At 45.2% G+C, this 20865-nt stretch overlaps 1 long non-coding RNA gene across 1 annotated transcript; it reads right to left on the bottom strand.

The window, feature by feature from the left end:
- Nucleotides 1-3632: 3632 nt before the first annotated feature.
- LOC100951859 lies at nt 3633-13659 on the bottom strand. The gene is made up of 5 exons (XR_001161222.1): nt 13491-13659; nt 12418-12520; nt 8145-8247; nt 5394-5559; nt 3633-3682 (listed from the first exon to the last, which is right to left on the bottom strand). It is a non-coding gene; the product is annotated as an uncharacterized LOC100951859 (long non-coding RNA).
- Nucleotides 13660-20865: the final 7206 nt, after the last annotated feature.

Raw genomic sequence — 20865 nt, forward strand, 5'->3', positions numbered from 1 at the left:
ATATTTTTGGTGACTTTTTCCAAACCCTGTAGCTCTGGTCTCCTTATATTACTGAACTCTAAAAAGACCTGATTCCATTGGTATTCTACTCAAATATATTCTGTAAATGAAAAAAGCCCTATTGTTTATATCTTCCTCCATTTAAAATGTAGTTGTATAGTCACTAGCTTGGACAGTATGAGCTTTCAGCTAAGCGACTGAAATCTACCTTCCATGATAGCGTCTAGGGAAGATGCTGATGTGGGGGCCAGCCTCCTCAGTCACAAGGACCCTCACGTGGGTTCCCACCCAGGTCTAGAAAAGGGTGGGAGGAAAGTACTAAGAATTCATTGTCCTAGGTTAGTGGTAAACCATCCAGTCGGGCCATCCCACAAAAACCCACATCCACCCAAGTAAATATGTGTTTAAGTCCCCACCTACTTTCAGTAGATGTAGTCTCTGCTACAGACTCTATAGGTCTTTCCTAGCTAACCACCATTTCAACTGAACTAACACAGCTTCCTGATATAGAATGTTATGAGCTGAATGTGTTCCCATCAAAGTGACATGTTGAAGTCTAAATGTGGCTTGATTTGGAGAGTCTTTAAAGAGATAATTAAGGTTAAGTGAGGTCATTGGACTGAGCCCTTATCCAAGAGGACTAGAGGCCTTGTGAGAAGAGGAAATTTGGAAACAAAAGGAAGAATATGTGAAGACTCAGGGAGGTCTAGCTTAGTGGCTCACACCTATAATCCTAGCAGTTTGAGAGGCCAAGGGGGGGAGGATCACTTGAGATCAGAAAGATCAGCCTGAGCAAGAGTGAGACCCCATCTCTACAAAGAACAGAAAAATTAGTCAGGCATGGTGGTGCATGCCTATAATCCCAGCTACTTGGGAGGCTGAGGCAGGAGGATGGCTTGAGCCCAAGAGTTTGAGGTTACTGTGAACTATTAATGATCCCACTGCACTCTAGCCCAGGCAACAGAGGGAGACCATGTCTCAAAAAAAGACTCAGGGAGAGGATGCCCATCTGCAAGCTGAAGAGAGAGGACTCAGAAGAAATTGATTCTGCCAACAACTTGATCTTGGATTTTGGAAATCAATTGCTATTGGTTAAGCCACGCAGTCTGTAGTGCTTTGCAGTGGTGGTACTAGCAGGTTAATACATGGACAACCAAACAACCAGATAGGGAAAGGGTAAATGTTGAAGAGGGCGTAGGCCCCACCTCCCCTCCTGTTAGTCCTGTGTTGCTAACTGGAACTCTGGCCATGGCACAAACGGCCTGGTGCTAAGGCAGTCCACGTGGCCACCTTCGGTTAGCATCTGTATTTGCTGGCTCTCTGGGAGGGCTGCTCCCAGATAAGGGATAGAGGAAGGACCAGAGTTTCACGCATTGCCCACCACCACTGTTCTCTCAGGGTGTCCATGGCTCGGAAAGGCCCACATGGGAGCTGTAGCCCAAGAGGAAGAAGAAAAGCAGAGAGTATCTCCCTCTGGTCTGACAGACCCCAGGCTGCCACCAAGGCCTCTGTCAGCCCCATCAGCCCCTAGTCCAGGCCAGGACTCCACACTGGATTTTTCTTGCCCTTTACTCACTAAATACCCAGACCAGCAGTCAGAGAATTGGCTCCAAGGGGAACTACAGGGCCTGCTGTTTCTCCTCTACCAGTGCTGGGGGCCTCCGAGCCTCACACCTGCCCTGCCTGTACCTACAGGCACTGACTGTGGTCTGGGCTCAGCTTCTCCTCCTCACCCATGGGAATGGTTTTGAAGTATTTCTTCTTTTTCTATTGTCTATAAGATTTGGCATGATCTGTTTTTTGAAATTATCTTCTGTTTTTATTTATAAATATTAGTTGTCTATTTTTTGAGACTTTGGGGGGGGGGAAGAAGTTAACTGATGACTCCATACTGAACCTCAGAGTCAAAGATTCTATGATAGACATACTTTTATCTGACAATGTGAATGTTACTTTTTTTGCATTATTATTGCTCAATATTTCGTTGTAGCAATCGTCTGATTTCTTTTCTGAATGTATTTATCTTTATTCATTTTTTTTTTTTTTTTTGAGACAGGAGCCTCAAGCTGTCCCCCTGGGTACAGTGCCGTGGCATCTCAGGTCACAGCAACCTCCCACTCCTGGGCTCAAGCAAGTCTTCTGCCTCTGCCTCCCAAGTAGCTGGGACCACAGGTGCCTGCCACATGCCTGGCTATTTTTTGGTTGCAGCCGTCATTGTTGCCCGGGCTGGATTCGAACCCGCCACCTTGGGTGTACGTGGCTGGCACCTTAGCCACTTGAGCCACAGACACCGAGCCTCTTTATTCATTCTTTACAAGGTTTTTGTTTCTAGTCCTTATCTTAAACATTGTTATTAAATTTTAAGCCTTTTTAATTTTGTGAAGGCCAAAAGTGGAAACCAAAAATAAACACATATATAATGTATAGAGAAAATAAAAATAAAATAAAGTAAAATAATATAGGGAAATGCACATGTTAAAACTGCTAAAAGAAAGATACCAAAGGGTATATGCAGAATGCTTTCACATGTAAAAAGCTGCACAGAAAAAATGTCAGAAAAATAAGCCCCAAAATATTAGCAATGAATTCATCTTGCCTTGAGTGACAAGATGGAGGGATTGTTTTCTCTTTCCATAATCCTGATGTTTTCCAATATCCCTTAAATTGAACATAGATTTTTATAAAAAAATAACAATAAATCTCTTAAAATGTGGCCTGGGTAATCCACAAACCATAAGGCTTTCCACAAATTATTGAGACCTTAAGGTGTTTCTAAAACTAACAAAAATTAAGGTGATAAATGCCAAGTGTAGGAAGAGGATACACAGATATATTGCCCAGAGCACTGTAAATTACTCTGCTGATTCCACAGAACCATCTCATACTGTGACAGGCACCGCAAAATTGTTCCTGCTCTTTGACCTAAAATTCCACTCAGAAATCTGCCCCCAAGGAACAAACTAAGAAAAAGTAGTGTGTTCAAAGACAGTCATTGCAAAGCCATGTATAATCATGAAAAATTGGATGCAATCTAGATGCCCAACCATAAAAATGTTATATAAATCCTAAAATAGACAGGTATGCAGGTTATGAACATTTATGAAATGTTTATGAGCATTTCAATATGTGGAAATGTTCATAAAATCAGTTACATAGAAAAAGGTGGACATTAGATATTCCATATAGACACTGATGATAATTCTGCAAGAAACACCCTGCCTTGTGTATGACAAATGTTGGGAGAGAATTTGGAAACATGAAAAGCAGAACAGTTGGTATTTCCTTTTCTGAGAGGTCAATTTCTTCTGCATAGAACTGAAGCCCTTTCTAAGAGTTTGGGGAAAGCAGCCATATGATGGCCAGGCACGTTGGTGGCTCACACCTGTAATCCTAGCACTTTGGGAGGCTGAGGCAGGCACCTGTAGTCCCAGCTGCTGTAGGAGGCTGAGGCAAGAAGATCACTTGAACCCAGGAATTTGAGGTTACTGTGAACTCTGATGCCATAGTACTCCTCTACCCAGGGCAACAGAGTGAGACTCTGTCTCAAAAAATAAGAGAAAGAGAAAGAGGCCACTTGAGGAGAAAAAGTTGCCCCAGTTAGACTCACTTGCCATAGTTGAAGATGATGTGTTGTGAGATGGAACTGGAAATCAGTGGCAAGGTACCACGTCCAACCATTGCACTGAAAGAGAGAAGCAGAGGTCATTCCTTCCTTCATTTACCACGTCTGTTCCACACTGTTCACCCGCCTGGACTAGGAGGAAGGATTCAGTTCTTATAATAAGGCTGGCTGGCAGGTATTATTATTACTATTTTTTAAATTGGAGATTCAAGGCCAGGTGCAGTGGCTCACACCTATAATCCTAGCACTCTGAAAGACAGAGGCAGGAGGATTATTTGAGAACAGGAGCTTGGGAACCACCTGAGCAAGAGTGAGACCCCGTCTTTACAAAAAATAGAAAAATTAGATGGGCATGGTGGCTGTAGTCCCAGCTACTCAGGAGGCTGAAGCAGGAGGATCACTTGAACCCAAGAGTTTGAGCCTGCTGTGAACTATGCTGACACCACAGCAGTCTGGCTCAGGTGACCCTATCTCAAAAAAAAAAAAAAAAAAAAAAAAGCCAGGAGATTCAGACAAGTTTTTTCCTTTGTTTTGTTAAAAAATAAAAATACAATCCTAGTGAATCTCTTCAGATAGCTGTGGGAAGTGACTCTGCCGTGTTCTAGGAATGGGAGGTGGGAGGTGGTATCATTGTTAGGACGCACCTGGAACTCAGAGAGGTAATGAATGTTGTTCTCTTTTCTTTTCCTTGACCCCAACCTCCACTCTAGGTGGAGAGAATGTGTTCTTTAAAACCAAGACCTGCTTCAGACAAGCTTGATGGGAACCCCAGAGCTCCGCCCAGAACTCCCACAAATGATTGACACGGGATCATCCTGCCAAAGCCACAGACTGGCCACACCTGTGCACAGTCAGGTGGTTACCTGTATTGTTTCTTCAAGGTGGAAGGAAGTTCTGGGGGGAAATTCTCTCCAAGGCTTGAGGATCCTGGCACCTCTGTTTTCTAGGATCTAAGGTGGACTGGTGGCAAATGGCCCAAGCCAGCCTACATCTGGGAAAACAGCCTGGACTATCCATGTAGACCCCTGTCACAGACAGGCCCTCTGAGAGGTGGGCCCCACCTGCAGGGGCCGCAAGCCGGGGGACACTGCTGAGTTATTGCCACCTGAAGGCAGTTGTCTAGGCAGTGAATGGTTATATGTGCAATAATTAGGGCCCCAACAAGCTTTAGTGATTCTCTTTTCAGCCTCGATTTTAGGATATATGTGGAATTTATGGTGTGATTTAATTACAACAATTTTATTTGCTTCAAGTCCATTATGAGGAAATTAGGACTCTGAGGGAACCCACGACATACACATTTTTTGGATCTTGTTGCTCAAAACCAATTCTGTCAGGTTTGGCTTGGAATTGAGTACAAAGGGGTACAATATGGTGAGGGTGGGGCACAATGTCCCAACCTAGGACAGGCTTTCTGTGCAGAGGTAAAGAAAGTGTCCTCTCCCCTGGGGCGATGTGTTCCTGGCACAAGAACTGAGATACAGCAGGCTCTAATGCCTGGGGACACCCCACAGGACATCTGGCCCCTGGCTGGCCACTGCCATGATGCCCACTCTCTGCTGTTTGCAGGATCTGCCCTGGCGTGTGGACAGGTGTGGTCACACCCACCCTGGGACAGGAGGCTGGCCTGCCACCCACCACCCCCTCCCACAGCATCACTGTTACTCCAGAAAATATGCCGAAAGAAAGGGGCAGAACTTTCAGGCTGGCCCTGGGAAGTTCAGCAAACCATGTGAAATGAGACCCCGGGTTACATCTGTGTGAGACTCACCGCATTCTGCACCGACACCAAGTTATTCAGCAACAGCAGATTCGTCCACCAAGCCTGGCGGCAGTTATCCCAGTGGAATTTGGGCACCTCCCAGACAGGTCCCCAGGGAACAAGAGAGAACAGTCCCACCAACAGGCACACCGAGTACACGTGCAGCGGCTGCAGCCTGGTGGGAAAAAGCAGGGAGGAGAAGGGGGGTCACCACGGGGTCTCTCGTCCCTTCAGGTGGGGGAGAAGATGCCCTAGAACACCTTGTACTGAAGGCAACCACCTCCCCGCCCACAACGTGGGTCCGTGGGTTCAAGATCATTTGCTTTTAACTTTTCCTTCAAATAGGGTAAGACGGAGGATAGCTCAGGATTTATTGAGCAAGTCCTATGTGGCGGCTGCTGTGCTAGGAGCTTCTAGATATCTCTAAACTTCCATCCTCTCTGGCTGCTCTGACCTCCACTTCACCAACGACGAAGTTACTGCTCAAAGAAAGGGCGACTTGCACAAGGTCGCCAGCCATCGAGGTACTAGGATCAGCCCCCGGCTCACGTTCCTTCCTTGCGGCTCACCAGTTGGAAACCTCCCTCCGCCCTGTCTTGCTCCTTCCCTCACTTCTTCCTCCCTTCTTACCCTCCCTTCTTCCAAGCCAGAGCGGAGGCAGCTACCGAGGCGTCAAGGAAGACACCGGTCTCTGGCCCAGCTCTGTGAGACACAGCTTCCCCCAGTTTTACATTTGCCAGTAGCCACACTTTAAAAAGCAAAAAGAAATAGGTACGATTAATTTGTATTTAATGTATTTAGCCCCAATGTCTCCAAAATATTTTGAGTCCACTGGGGCTAAATAAATGTCATAATTACCTCCTCCACGCAGGAGGGCACTCTTGCATGTGTAAGACACTGTGTCCCCAGGGCAGAGGACAGTGCCTGGCACACGGCCTGAATACAGAATGAGCATGTGAACAAATGGCCAGCCCCAGTCCTCCTGGCAGTCAGCAGGCAGGTGACAACTCACAACCAAGTAGTTACACCAAGTAGTGAGCATGAGAAGTCAAAATGACCAGACACTGACTCCCTTTCCTCTGGGGTTACCTGAGAGAGAGAGGGTGAGTTGAACCTGCGCATTGGTGTCACTTCCCTACATTTTCCATATAGTTTTGTCCCAAGTTGGATGCATTCTCTTCCTGGCTCCCGCTCCAACCTGCCCCTCTCCCAGAGTTCCCGAGTTCAAGAAAACCAGTGCCATCAGCCATGATGCCTGAGCCAGAAAATCCCAGAGTCCCTGCTTTCTCCTCTCGGCATTCTCAAGCCAGTCACCAGTCCACACCCAGCCCTCCTGCCCAGAGACTGCAGTAATTTACTCACTGGGGCCGTCCCCCACACCACATCCCCAGCACCCACTCCTCTGCCCTCCTCCCACGCTTCTCTGCCCCCATCAGTGCTCCATCTGCCCTGAGAAACACTCCTCACTCCTCACTCCTCACTCCTCACTCCCCAGCTGACTCTGAAGTTAGGTTTCCCAAGCAGAACTCCCCCATGCTATTAGATCTCCAGCCCCAACCCCTAACTAGCCCATCTTAGCACTGATTGCCATGGCCTGTGTGCCAATCCCTCTCCTCCAGAAGCCCTCTGGATAGGACAGCTGCTCAACCTGGTGCCTCACCGCCAAAATAGACTGAAAGAATGAGCTCTGACCTTCCCGGGAGGAAGGCTAGACTTGGTGAAGCTTGGAAGAAACCACAAAGACTGCAGTGAAAAGAGATAAACAAAAATCCAACCCTGAGCTCATCTTCCATCTTGCCCCATTTGAAGAAAAAGTTAAAAGATGTGAATACTTAGGACAGCTGACTATACGTCAAGCACTCCTCTGAGTTCTTTACATACATTATCTCGTTTAATTCTCAGGAGAGTCCTACAAAGTAAATGCCACCATTCTTTCTATTTTAGAGATGAAGAAACTCAGGCACAGAAAGGTCGAGACACTTACTCAAGGTCACACAGCTAGTAAGTGACTAAGCCAGAATGCAGGCTCAGCAGTCCAACTATACAGAGTCTGCTTGCCCACGTCACATCACTTACTCAAAGAAGGTTCCAACACTCCCCTTTCTAATTTGCAACAGGATGGTTTAACAAGATGGGTATGGTCCAGAAGTAGCAAGGGCTGGCTTCCAGCTTGGCAAATAACCATGGTTTCGAAAATGTATGAATGAAAGGGTTGAACACACGAGCTGAAGTTTCCTTTTCTCCCATGCTCTGCTCTGCTCTCACTGATAGCAGATTCTGCTCCAGTGTTGGAATCCCGTCTGCTTCAACCAAGCACATGTTACTAAGGGAGACCAACGTCCTTCCTCCCTCCCTGCCTCTCCGCAGAACATCCACTGGCCCAAGGGTCAACCAAACTCCTCTCCTGGTCTTATTTATTTTTATTATGACACATAGTGCTGATTTTCAGGATCCAATTATTACTTATTTGCAAATTCTCCCATTGAATCCAGATTTCATGAAAATCTGGCAGTACATTTATTAAGATCAGCTGCCCATCAGCTGAGGACTAAGGATGTTTTTGCCAGGGGAAGATACCAGTTTTCATGGTTTGTCCTGATAGAATCTGAACCATATCAAACAAGCAAAAATCAACTGTATAAGGAAGAAAACTATTTATGTTAGTTTATTTTTCTTTCGAAATAAGAGGCTTAAAGACTGAAAAATAAGAAATGATTACATAAGAATAAGGAAAATTAAATATTATATAAATAAACCTACCTTATCAGGCAACTGAAAAAGTATCTGAGTATGAACTTGGGGGTTAGTCCTTTGTCTGAATTCTGAGGCATCTTTAAAAATGAGCTTGCACTTTAACCAACCACTAAGAGAAAAAGAATTATCACAGGAATTACTTATCAATATTACAATTGATTGGCTGATGAATTCAGCTGTGTCAATCAGGGTACACTAAATTATGCTGCAATAACAAAGCACTTCCACGTTTTAAAATAATCGTTTTCCCCTTGCTCACCTTACACACCCAGGGCAGTGCCTTGGGCTCAGAATCTTCCTCACCGTGGAATCCGGGCTGGTAGAGATGCCATCATCTCAAATTCATCAATGACCATGGAAGAATTCCACTGAAACCAGCAATTAAACACTCTAGTCTAAAAGTGACTTGTTTAAAGCTCTAGCATAAGAGTTTAAAGCCCTTGGCATAACGGAATGCCAGGTACCACTTGGTCAGCACTAATGACTGGCCCACTCAGCCACAATGGGGCCAGAAAGTGAAATGTTGCCAAGTGCCTAGAAGGCAGACAGAAATATTTGGTGAACAGTACTCATGACTACCACATCGGTCTTCTGGAATAATAGCGTCAAAGTCTTCTGTTCTGTAGAAGAACATCATTTTCAGGGTACTTTCACTAATGAGACGCTTTTGCTTCGCCAGCCATACCAAACTACTTTGCCATAAATGTCTACTGAGGAAATCATTGGCTAGATGAATAAATAGTCCTATTAGGTAAAAGGAAAGATATTTTCCTTTCTGGTTCCCTAACAGGGAAGTGAGACTCAAAGTTATTGAGTTGCCCAAGATCACAGAATTCTTAACCAACATATCCTGATGACAACAAAGTCATTACCCAGCATGTTCAGCTAAAGAACTCGATGGCGAGCACGTTTGTGAGTTTCCCAGCCTCTTGACATTTTATCCCAGTGATCCTTGTGGGAGTTTTCCTAAGGAGCAGATGTATTTCCTAGTGCAAAACAAAGCTATGGGTGCCAGGCAGGACTTGGAAGGCACCTTCCAAGGGAGCTTTGGAGAATGTCTTTATTCTCTGCTGGCCAGATTTTCTTTTGAAAAGCAGCAAGTTGGACTCATTATAATAGGGACAAAATTTATAGAGACATCTAACAGAGAGCACTAAGAAGGGGAAGTAGGGCAGCCAATTGTGATTCCGGCCTCCTCTTAACTTCAGGAAAGGAGGAATCAGGGCAGTCTTTTCTTTTCAGAGTAACTGACTTCCCCTCTGCCAATGTGGTTGCTAAGCAAAGCCTGGGTCTGGCTGTGTGTGCCAGCGTGCACCACCCAGCCTTCCAGTTCATAAAGAGAGGATAACCAGAAGGACTGGCAGGAAAACAGGCTCTGAACTAGATAACCAGTTACAAGGGGCTGAGAGCCATATTCCCGAGCAGACTTTAACAAAGAAAATCACACAGGTGGCACCTGTGGCTCAAGGAGTAGGGCACCAGCCCCATATGCTGAGGGTGGTGGGTTCAAACCCAGCCCCAGCCAAAAAACTACAAAAAATAAGTCACACACTAGAGATGGATGAAGCCGGCCCAAGAGGTGGGGAAGGATTACAAAACAATCACCAACTAATTATTCTTCTTTTTTTTTAATTTTGAGATAAGTCATGCTCTGTCACCCAGGCTAGAGTGTAATGGTATCATAGCTCACTGCAACCTCAAACTCCTGGGCTCAAGGGATCCTCCTGCCTCAGCCTCCCAAGTAGCAGGGACTCCAGGTACACATGGCCCTGCTGGCTAATTTTTTTATTTTTTCATAGAGCAAAGGTCTTGCTAGGCCTGTGTCGAACTCTTGCCCAGGCTGGTCTCAAATGCCTTGCCTCAAGTGATCCTCCTACCTCACCCTCTCAAAGTGCTAGGATTACAGGTATGAGCCACTGTACCCAGTAACTAGTTATTCTTTTTTTTTTTTTGAGACAGAGTTTCACTATTTCACCAAAGAGTGACAATGGTGTCACAGCTCACAGCAACCTCAAACTCTTTGGGCTTAAGCAATTCTCTTGCCTCACCCTCCCAAGTAGCTGGGCTACAGGCACCTGCCACAACACTTGGCTATTTTTTTAGTTGCAGTTATCATTGTTGTTTGGCAGGCTCAGGCCGGACTCGAACCTGCCAGCCTCAGTGTATGTAACTGGCACCCTACTCACTGAGCTATGGGCACCGAGCTGAAACTAGTTATTCTTAAAGACAATCACAAGTCTTTGGCTTTACCATGTAAATATTTTGACAGAGTGGCCAAAACATGTTTTCTGCGTGAAACAAACTATACTTAAGCTGTGGTTCTAACCTTACTAGTTGTGTAACTTGGGCCTTTCTCACTGAACATCTAGTTTCTCATCTGCAAAAATCGGGATGATGTTAGTACTAACTTTATAGGCTTATTGTGAGAATTACACGAGATAAGAGATTTCAAACTGTTAGCATAGTAGCAACACCAGGTATCGTTATTAGTAATAGTCCCATCATTTGAAAGACAATTTTAAATAAAAGGACAGAGAAGCCATTGGGTCAGCCCTGAGATAACTAAAACACAGGCCAAGGCTAGCAAAATACCAAACATCCAAGAAAACTACAAATGCAAAAGACTATGTATCGCACACCCGCACTAGTCTGGGGCCAGAAGGTGGTGTGTATGTTCTAAAATGATAAAATAAAAACTGAAGGATAAAAAGTCACAGAGAACAGCAGTGAGAAATGAAAGCAAACAGAGATAAAGAAAAAAAGAAAAGTATTTCTTTGTCCCTAGACAGGTGTGAGGATCTGCCTCAGCTCTTCCCACCTGGGCTCACACAGAGCTTTCCAGACTTCAGCGAACATCAGGATCACCCGGAGAGCTTATGACAGGTCAGATTGCTGATCCTAGCCCGAGAGGGTCTGATTCATTGGGTTTGGGGAAGCACCCAAGGATTGACATTTCTACCAAGTTCCAGGTGACTACTCTCTGAGGACCGCTGACAGAAGTTAGGCTGGTTGTGGTGGCTCACGCCTGTAATTCTAGCACTCTGGGAGACCAAAGCAGGTGGATTGCCTGAGCTCACAAGTTCGAGACCAGCCTGAACAAGAGCAAGATCTCTGTCTCTAAAAATAGCCAGGCATTGTGGTGGGCGCCTGTAGTCCCAGTTACTCGGGAGGCTGAGGCAAGAGAATCTATTGCGCTCAAGAGTTTGAGGTTGCTGTGAGCTATGAGGCCATGGCCCTCTACCAAGGGCGACAAAGTAAGACTCTGTCTCAAAAAAAGAAAAAAAAGTTAAGCACAGAATTTCCTGGCCCCAGACCAATCTGGGTGTGAGATATGTAGTCTTGACATTTATTTATGGTTTTCTTGGACATTTGGTACTTCAAACATCTTGGCCTCTGTATCCACATAACTGATATTACTCAGCCATAGAAAGGAATGAAACATGGATATATACTACAACATGGGTGAACCTCAAACACGCCACACCGAGTGAAAGCAGTGGGGTACACAAGGCCACACATTGTGTGATTCATATACATGCTGTATCTAGAATGGGTAATGCATACAGCTGGAAACCAGAGTGGTGGTTTCCAGAAACTGGGGAGTAACCGCTTAATGGGTAAGGTGACGAAAATATTTTGGAACTAGATAGAGGGAGTTTTACAACATTAAAAATATGCTAACTGCCACTAAACTTTATACTTTGGTTCATTTTATGCTACATGAATTTCATATAAGTACAAAAAAAAAGAAATGGGAATTTTAACAATCCTTCCTACTGCATGGGAATATCATGAGAATTAAATGAAATACCACTTGAAGGCACTTAACACAGTGCTTGACATTGGTCAAACAATTAAGAAACTTCAACTCTTGACTGTTTATTTAAATAACCATAACTTTGGGAGACATCATGCCATTTTCTTAAATTTTCCCATGTCACTATCGTGAGACTTGGAAACTTCACCATGGATCTGTACCAGTCTATGGACCAGAATTTGAAAACTGAAATAAACGATTTTGATGAATAAAGTTGACTTTTGTCATGGGTCCATGCTATAGAGCCATCCTTACTCAGCTAGTAAACCAGAGATACAGAGGGGAGCCATTTCTGACAACAGTCCTGCCTAAAAGTGGACAGAGGAAAGGCCCAGCCAGGTGAGTGAACGTGGGCCGTTCAGCTTTTCTCACTAAAGTGAGAATGGCAACACGCATATACATACATCCTGAAACTAACAGCAACCAGCACAACAGCAAAGTAACATAGCTTGGCCTTATTACCTGATCAGGAAAAATGTATCAACCCCAAGGTAGAACGGGCCACTCCAAGAAGAAAGGTACAGTGGGTTTTTAAGCACTCTGGTTTTCCATTCAAGCACATTATCTGTAATAAACATTAAAAGTAAAAAGCAGTGTCTTTTTATTTAATGGAAGAAAATCATGTGATCTTTTCTTTTCAGAAAAAGCAAGAGGAACACTTTTACTCTTTGGTTGTATTTGGGAGTCAAGGGTGTCTTACAGTTAAGAATCACTGTAATTCACTTAAAAGGAGAACTTAGACCAGGGACAAAAGGTGGATGGAGCCTGAGGTCCCTAACTGTCATTCAGAGGCTCTGAGCTCCTTTGTGCTCCCTCAGCTCCCCTTGGACTGTCTGTGACTGGTGCAGATCACCTGGGAGGATTCTTCCAACTGCCCTGGATGGGCCCCTCCCCTCCATTCTGACACCTGTGTGTACAGGTCCCATGTTTGGAGGGTACCGCTGTTATTGATGGGAGGGTAGCAACAGGGGCAAGGTTGAGAAACACTGACTTAATACCGGCGCACCACGTTTATTTATGCTTGTGTTTTCTAGGAAGAAAACAGACTGGCTTCATGCAATGAGGGGCAGGTGGCACAGTAGCTGAGGGTAGGGCATAGGAATCATAGGAGATCTTATAATCATAGGACTCTCATGTAGAACAAGTGAGATGATCTCATAGATCACTTCAAGTAGAGGCTGACCCATAGTAAGTGATCGTGAGAACACGGCTACTATTGCCAGCATTTTAAGCCCTGTCACTTTAAGAATAGTTCATACCATCTACTTATTCCCTATCATGACAGGAGGGAAAATCCAGCTCTGGCCACCTGGCAGCCATGTGCTGATTTATACCTAGGAGGAGTTAAAGGAGCTACTGGACACTGGCCTGGAAATCTCATTTATGGGCAGCCATGTACTGTGTCTCCAAGGCAGAAGGAGGCTGCCCATGGGTTATGCTGCCAGCCTCCCATGCCCTGGGCAAGCCCGACCCCGGTACACTAGAGTCTCTCTCCCCTGACTGCTAGAGAGTAAAGGCTCATCAGCCTTCCACACCCAGAGACAGCCATGCGGTCATCTGGCTAGTGTGTCCTGAGATGATCCAGAGGAGACTCAGGACACGGATGCCATTCAGTGCAGGGCAGGTGCCTATGGGTATCTTTGTGGTCCAGATGGTCGGCACCTTCTTCTGCTAAGAAAAGCACTGCAGAGCGTGAGCCACGGCTCCCCGAATCCCTAGGCAAGAGCAGAGGTGTTACTGTCCACCCTGACAGCCAGACCTACCCATGAACCAACTACCCCACAGCAAGAGGCAGAGAGATCTCAGCCACTGCCCAGAAGCCTCTGGCTCTGACCTAGACTGCTCAGTCCTAGCCTCCGTATTTGTGTCTTGGTCTATCTGTGGACTTTCATATTTAGTCTCCCTTCCCTTTGAACCTTGACGCTCCCTAACAAACAGACTTGACCTGAGGTTACTGCCCCTCATTCTTTCCACAGAATGCACTGCCCAAGCTCAGGCCCCAAGGATGCAAACCCCAGTCCTGTTTGATGAAGAGAACACAGAGGTCTGTGAGAAACTACGTGATCCTTAGAGTCAGCATGTCACTTGGAACAGCATTCCTGGTGCACTGCCAAGGACAAGCCACTTAACAGATAATGGCCCAAATATAGGCCGATGTACAGGCATGAAAATAGAGGGGCAGGTGGTACAGTAGCTCAGGGTAGGGAATAGGAATCACAGGAGATCTTATAATCATAGGACTCTCATGTAGAACAAACGAGAAGATCTTATAGATCCCTGCCAGTAGAGGCCAAGAACACAGCTATTACTGCCTGCATTTGAAGCCCTGTCACTTTAAGAACAGTTAATAGCATCTACTTAATTTGTTCCCTTTTCTTTTAAATTTAATTTAACCTATCCTGAGAGCCAACTAAGTGGCTAGAATTATGAAGCACAACTTCCAAAACTCAAGCGTCTCTAAGAGATTCTTGTTTTCTTGGACGAAGCTCAGTGCCTTAAACGTTGTGGGCACTAACAGGTCCTCACAGAATTAAAACTTACAAATGAGATCTGGCTTGCAACCAAGCTCTGGCAATCTAAATCAATTTCTTAAATTAAAGAACGTAATTACGTAACATTTTGAAGCTCCAGCCACAAATAGGAGTTTCTTCCGTGTAAGTCACGCACTGTGATTGTGTATCTGCCTGAAGCTACGGCCCTCGCCCTTTTCATTCAGGATTGTCACTCGCCAGGAATCAGCAGTGAGGACAGAGCAGCCAGCAGGTTCCTGCACCTGCTGCCACCTGGCTCCCCCCCCAAGAAGCCACAGGCTGCAGTGGAGAGACAGAGGACCTGGGCTCTAAGTTCTTCACTGGCTCTGATCTCAGTTTTCTCACTTTTAGAATGAGCATGAATTTGGCAGGATTCTGAGGATTCTAGAACAATGTCAAATGTCTGGCCCGGTACCTACTATCACAAGCAAGTGCTCCAGGCATTTTGTTGTTATTTTTTCCCATCTAAAGTCTCTTCATGGGTGAACTTAACCATCAGTGGTTTATAAAGTCTTCTGAAAGGAACTGGGGTCCACCTCTCTAAGGTGCATTTTGCTCATTTGTAAATGGAAAGGGGTTTTGTTTTTGTTTTTGTTTTTTAAGACAGAGTCTCACTATGTCCCCTCGTTAGAGGCCGTGGCATCACAGCTCACAGGAACCTCAAACTCTTGGGCTTAAGCAGTTCTCTTGCCTCAGCCTCCCAAGTAGCTGAGACTACAGGCACCCATCACAATACCCAGCTATCTTTTTTTTTTTGCAGTTTCTTGGCCGCGGCTGGGTTTGAACCCGCTACCTCCAGCATCTGGAGCCAGCACCCTACCTGCTATCTTTTTGTTGCAGTTGTCATTGTTGTTTAGCAGGCCCAGGCCAGGTTCGAACCTGCCAACCTGGGAGGTATGTGGCTGGCACCCTAACCACTGAGCTACAGGCACCAAGCCAAATGGTAAGTTTTATAAATCATAGAGACGGGGGGCGGGGGGGGGAATAATGCATGTGGTCACTGGTCCACAAAGTGGGGTTCTCCAAGCCAACAGCTTCGGCATCACCTGGGAGCTTATTAGAAATGCACATTCTCAGGCCCCACAGCAGCCTACGAAATCAGAATCTGTGGGTTAGGACCCAGCGATCTGTGCAGTAACAAGCCCTCCAGGTAGTTCTGCTGCGAGCCCCACTGGCTGTGACAATGCTTTTAAAAACCTGGCAGGTCCTGTGGAGTTTCTCAGTTATTAGTACTGTGAGGCCACCTTAGGCAGCAGACCAAGAGGTCAGAGCCCTGACACCCAGGGGCTAAAATTCACAGCTATTAGTTTACTTCAGGGAAACCTCACACATCTGCTCATATTTTCCCCATTTAACTAGCAAAGGGTGAGCTCCTGTAACAAGAAATCTCTCTAAGCTAACACAGCCTCAGTGTTCTGCTCCAGGGGAGTCTCATTTGGGGTAAAGAGCCTAAGGTTTCAGTTCCTGACACCACACCACGTGTGTCTGCTCTAAATCCTGTAATCTAGCCATCAATTCAGGACCCTGTGGACTAGCTTAGCCCAATGCACGCAATGGTAAATACCGATGCTGTGTCTCCAAAGCCCTCGGCTCGCCCCTGGCCTCCAGCTTACCTGATGCTCACTCAGGAAGTCAGTTCAGCCCAGGCGAGAGATCTTGACAAATTAAAGCTCTTAAAGAACTTAATTCTTCCCTCTCCTAGCTTAACTGAAGGGAATGAGAAAAAGAGGACTGAAACTAGGGTGAAGTGAGTACACATCATCTTATTTCATTCCTCCAATAAATCTCACTACATGATCCTATTTTATATAGGTAGAAACTGAGGGTCATCAAAGGTCAAACAATCTGACCAGGTCAGAGTTGGCCATTGATACAGGTTTGATTGAGGATTGCTAAGCATGTGCTCTCTCCACCTTTTCTGACAGTGGAACCAGGTGTCCTCAAACTACGGCCCAGGAGCCACATGCAGCCCTCCTAGGACATTTATCTGGCCCTCTGGGTGTTTTTGCCACTTCTGCCTGTCCTGCTTAGCAGCTGACTCGTCCCAGGGCCCGCAGTCCCGCCCTCCAAAGGTCTGAGAGACAGTGAACTGGGCCCCTGTTTAAAAAGTTTGAGGACCCCTGGGGGAACTGTCTACAGCCAGGGGCCAGGAAGAGGGAGTTGAGAGATTCTGTGACTTGGCAAGGCCCTCATAACCATCCTCAATATCAGATAGGGCTATGATAGAAATAAGAGAGTATTTTTCTTGGTCCTTGAAAGGCAAAACCAGGACTCTAGGAGGCTGAGGCAGGTGGATTGCTCAAGCTCAGGAGTTTGAGCCCAGCCTGAACGTGAGTGAGACCCTATCTCTAAAAATAGCCAGGCATTGTGATGAGTACCTATAGTCCCAGCTATTTGGGAGGCTGAGGCAAGAGAATCACTTGAGCCCTGGAGTATGAGGTTGCTGTGAGCTATGACGCCGTGGCAGTGACAAAGAGAGACACTGAAAACCAGGCAAAACCAGGCCCATAGAACAGCAGGAACTCTCCAGTGGTTCTCAACCTGTGGGTCGCGACCCCTTTGGGAGTCAAACGACCCTTTCACAGAGGTCACCTAAATACATGCTACATATCAGATATTTACATTACAATTCATAACAGTAGCAAAATTACAGTTATGAAGTAGCAATGAAAATAATTTTATGGTTGGGGGTCACCACAACATGAGGAACTGTATTAGGAACTATATTAGTCGTGGCATCAGGAAGGTTAAGAACCACTGCTCTAGGCCTTCTCAGCTCCCTCTTAGATTGTATCTCTGTTTACATGAACAACTATTTTGTTGTTGTTGTTGTTGTTGTTGTTTCACTTGCTGTTGGGGCTTTTTGTTGGTGTTGCTTCAGTTTTTATTTTGCCTTAAGACCTGAATGGGATCTAAGAAAAATCAGTGCTCTGCCTTCTACATGTGGCGCACCCCACCGTGGCCACTGTGTCCTATATTCACATTCTTCTGGTCCATTCATTGAAATTTTGTTTTCTTTTTATCCCCCTAGTTGGAGTAAGGAAGGACATTTGTGTGAACCTAAGAGGGATCTGCCAAAAATCATTCCACATGTTCTAAATCTATTTGCATGACCAGGCTATTTGTGTGTGAGAGAGATACAGTATGTTGAACTAGAATAAGCAGACAAAACTAAAGGTAATTCTTTTCACCTTTTGCTAGAACACAACACAGTGTGACCCACTGAAATCCAGCCTCTCACTGCACTATACTAGGTTATCTATTTCTGGCTCTGACATACTCTGCTGTGTGAATTAGCATGTGTTACACACTCCCCTGGCTTCAATTTATACATAATAAATCATTTACCATGGTGATGACAGAAAGCTTCTATGGGTCATGTGTGTAAATACGACACTGAAAATAGATATTGGGATTCTGGAACTGTCCCTTGGAGAATTACTACAGTGAAACCCCAAGTTCTGTTCTAACCTAGTCTTTGATTAGCACAAAAACATACTGGTCAATTGTACCCAAGAAATAAAGCAGCCTTTTTAGTGACCTTGCCTGGCCTTAACACTCTGATGGTAAACAAAGACTGAATTGTAAAGAGCGGAGATTCAACCTCCACCCTGACATTTAGAAGCTGCTGGACATTCACTAGAATCCAGCCCTACAGGAGTTATGTTCCCAGTCACCTCTCTTGGGTGGTCTCAGTTTCATTAAGATGCTTACTTTTTCCTCTGCTTGGGGTGTCTGGCAGTGAGAGATGGGCCAGGCAGTGTGTCCCTGTGACCCTGTTTCTTTGTTCATGGCTCCCTGCCTCTCTCAAAGGCAGATTCCCGTAGCTGGCCGAAGGTGCCCCAGGTTCCGGCAATGTACTGGAGTCTGACCCCCACCCCCTGGCTGCCACGTACACTGTTCCAGCCAAAGGAAGGGAGAGACCCAGCAAGGTGATGAACCTGCAGGGAGAAGACACCCCACACCAGAATGAGAAAACAGCCCCACAGGATCGCTTAGTATTTATGTAGATAAACATTTCTCAATGTTAAGGGTGAAGAGTAACATTCTAACAATAAAAATAACAATAAAGCTACAAAGGAAAATATGAATGGATTTCTCAGAACTCCTTATTATAGTTATTTTGAAAATTGCAAACTAACAAAAAAACAAAAAACTGGCTCAGCACCTGTAGCTCAGCAACTAGGGCGCCAGTTATATACACCAGAGCTGGGGGGCGTTGAATCCAGCCTGGGCCTGCCAAACAACAATGACAACCACAACCAAAAAATATCCAGGCATTGTGGCAGGCGCCTGCAGTCCCAGCTACTTGGGAGGCTGAACAAGAGAATCGCTTAAGCCCAGGAGTTTGAGGTTGCTGTGAGCTGAAGCCACAACACTCTGCAGAGGGTAACATAATGAGACTCTGTCTCAAAAAAAAAAAAAAAACAACCGAGGAAGATGACATGACTTTGCAGCTGATATGACTAAGGATTAATATCCCTTATGTAAATCGTGAGCCTTAAAAATCAGTAGGAACCCAACTAACACATACAGAAAAGGGTGCAGAGGATATGAATTTACAAAAGAAAAATATAAATGGCAGATAAATTTAGGAAAGAAATATCTCACTACCAGTCTTTTAAAGATGTAAATTAAGCCGATTTATTCACCTATCAAATTGGTTCTAGTTTTAATAAAGGTAGTAGCACTTGATGCTGGTGAGAGGGTGAGGGAACATACATGGCTGTTTGGTTTTTTGCTATGGGCAGGATAAATGAATTGTTCAGGACAAAAACATCAAATTACTCAAGAATCAGGACCCAGGATTCTATCCCTATTTAATTCTTTTCTTTGTAAAGAAGTAACGAGCAAGATTGCTGCAGTATTTGTAGAAAAGGCAATGCCTCAAATTAAAGAAATTGGTCTTCAGTGGTCACATGATAGCTAAGAATAGGAATGCAGTAGAACCTCCATAGCTGACACCTCTCTGTGCTGACCACTCCTGAACTTGACCTAATTTTCATAGACCGGACATGTACCACCTGTACATATCAGTATAGTAGGTCTAGTTCCTCATGTTGACCACCTCTGTATGTTGACCAGTTTGTCACAGTCCCATGAGTGGTCAACTCTAAATACCTCTACTGTATTCTGGGACGGGACATATCACTTAGTAGTTCTGAAACCAAATCACATCTGGGGGTGGCCAACCTTCCCCTTGAATTCCTTCCTCATTTTCTTGTTTAAGGTAAATGGTGATCTCCCTGTGTCTGCTCAGGTTGCTATAACAAAACACTATAGACTGGGTAACTTATAGACAACAGACATTTATATCTCACAGTTCTGGGGGCTGGGAGGTCTAAGATCAAGGTGCAGGCAGATTCAGTGTCAGGTGAGGACCCACATACTGGTTCACAGATGGCGCCTTCTAGCTGTGTCCTTGCATGGTAGAAGCAGCTAGGGAGCTCTCTGAGGTCCCTTATAAAGAGGCACTAATCCCATTCATGAGGGCTTCACCTTTGTGAACTAATCATCTTTCAAAGGCTCCACCTCCTAATACCATCACATTGGGGGTTAGGTTTCAATGTGAATTTTGGGGAGACACAAACATTCAGACTGTAATACCCTGCAAACAGGCAGCACCGGGCAGACATTCAAAGAATGAAATTATATGTGTAAATGCAGTCAGTGAGGGGATGTTGGTAAAAACAGAACTAACAGATAACATCCCAACAGGTCCCTCAGACGCTCATACTCACAGACACACGGCAGCAAACGTGTCTGGGGGGAACATTCCAGCTGCACATCTGGCCACACTCCCACCAGATGACAAGGAAGAATTTACTTTAAAGAGAGAGAGGGAAGGGGCCCAAAATGAAGTATTTCTGAATCTTAAGATACCAGGAAAGAAAAAGATTATAATACTTTAGTTTGCAATAATGCTTTATCTATTTGGCTTTCATAGTTATTATTTCAAAACAAAATTTTGACATTAAAAGAGCAATGGGATTTGAATATGTCCAGTTTACAGATAGGGCAAATTATTTGCACAGAACTAGGAACTCTTAGCCCAGCTGGGATTGGACAGGGGTCTCCAGAATTCTTAGCCTACTCCCAAATCCCAGGGCACAGCACTAGGAAGGACAAACCTAAAAATGTACCGCTACTGGCTCAAATTTATTTGTGAACATGTCCTCCCAAGACAGAGAGATGCAATGTAAGATGAAAAAACACCACGGAAGCCCACAGTCGGGAAAGGGGCCATCTGAAATTGAAGCTAAGAAGGAAGCATCAACTTCGGACACAGCTGATGAGGCACTGGCAGAAACTGTGGAGATCTTTTCGGTAGGACTAGGGCAGTGTCTCAAACTAGCAAGCCTCAGAATGAACTGGAGGG

The sequence above is a fragment of the Otolemur garnettii genome, unplaced genomic scaffold (assembly GCF_000181295.1).
Source record: "Otolemur garnettii isolate 467f Iridium unplaced genomic scaffold, OtoGar3 scaffold00027, whole genome shotgun sequence".
Lineage (NCBI taxonomy): Eukaryota > Metazoa > Chordata > Mammalia > Primates > Galagidae > Otolemur > Otolemur garnettii.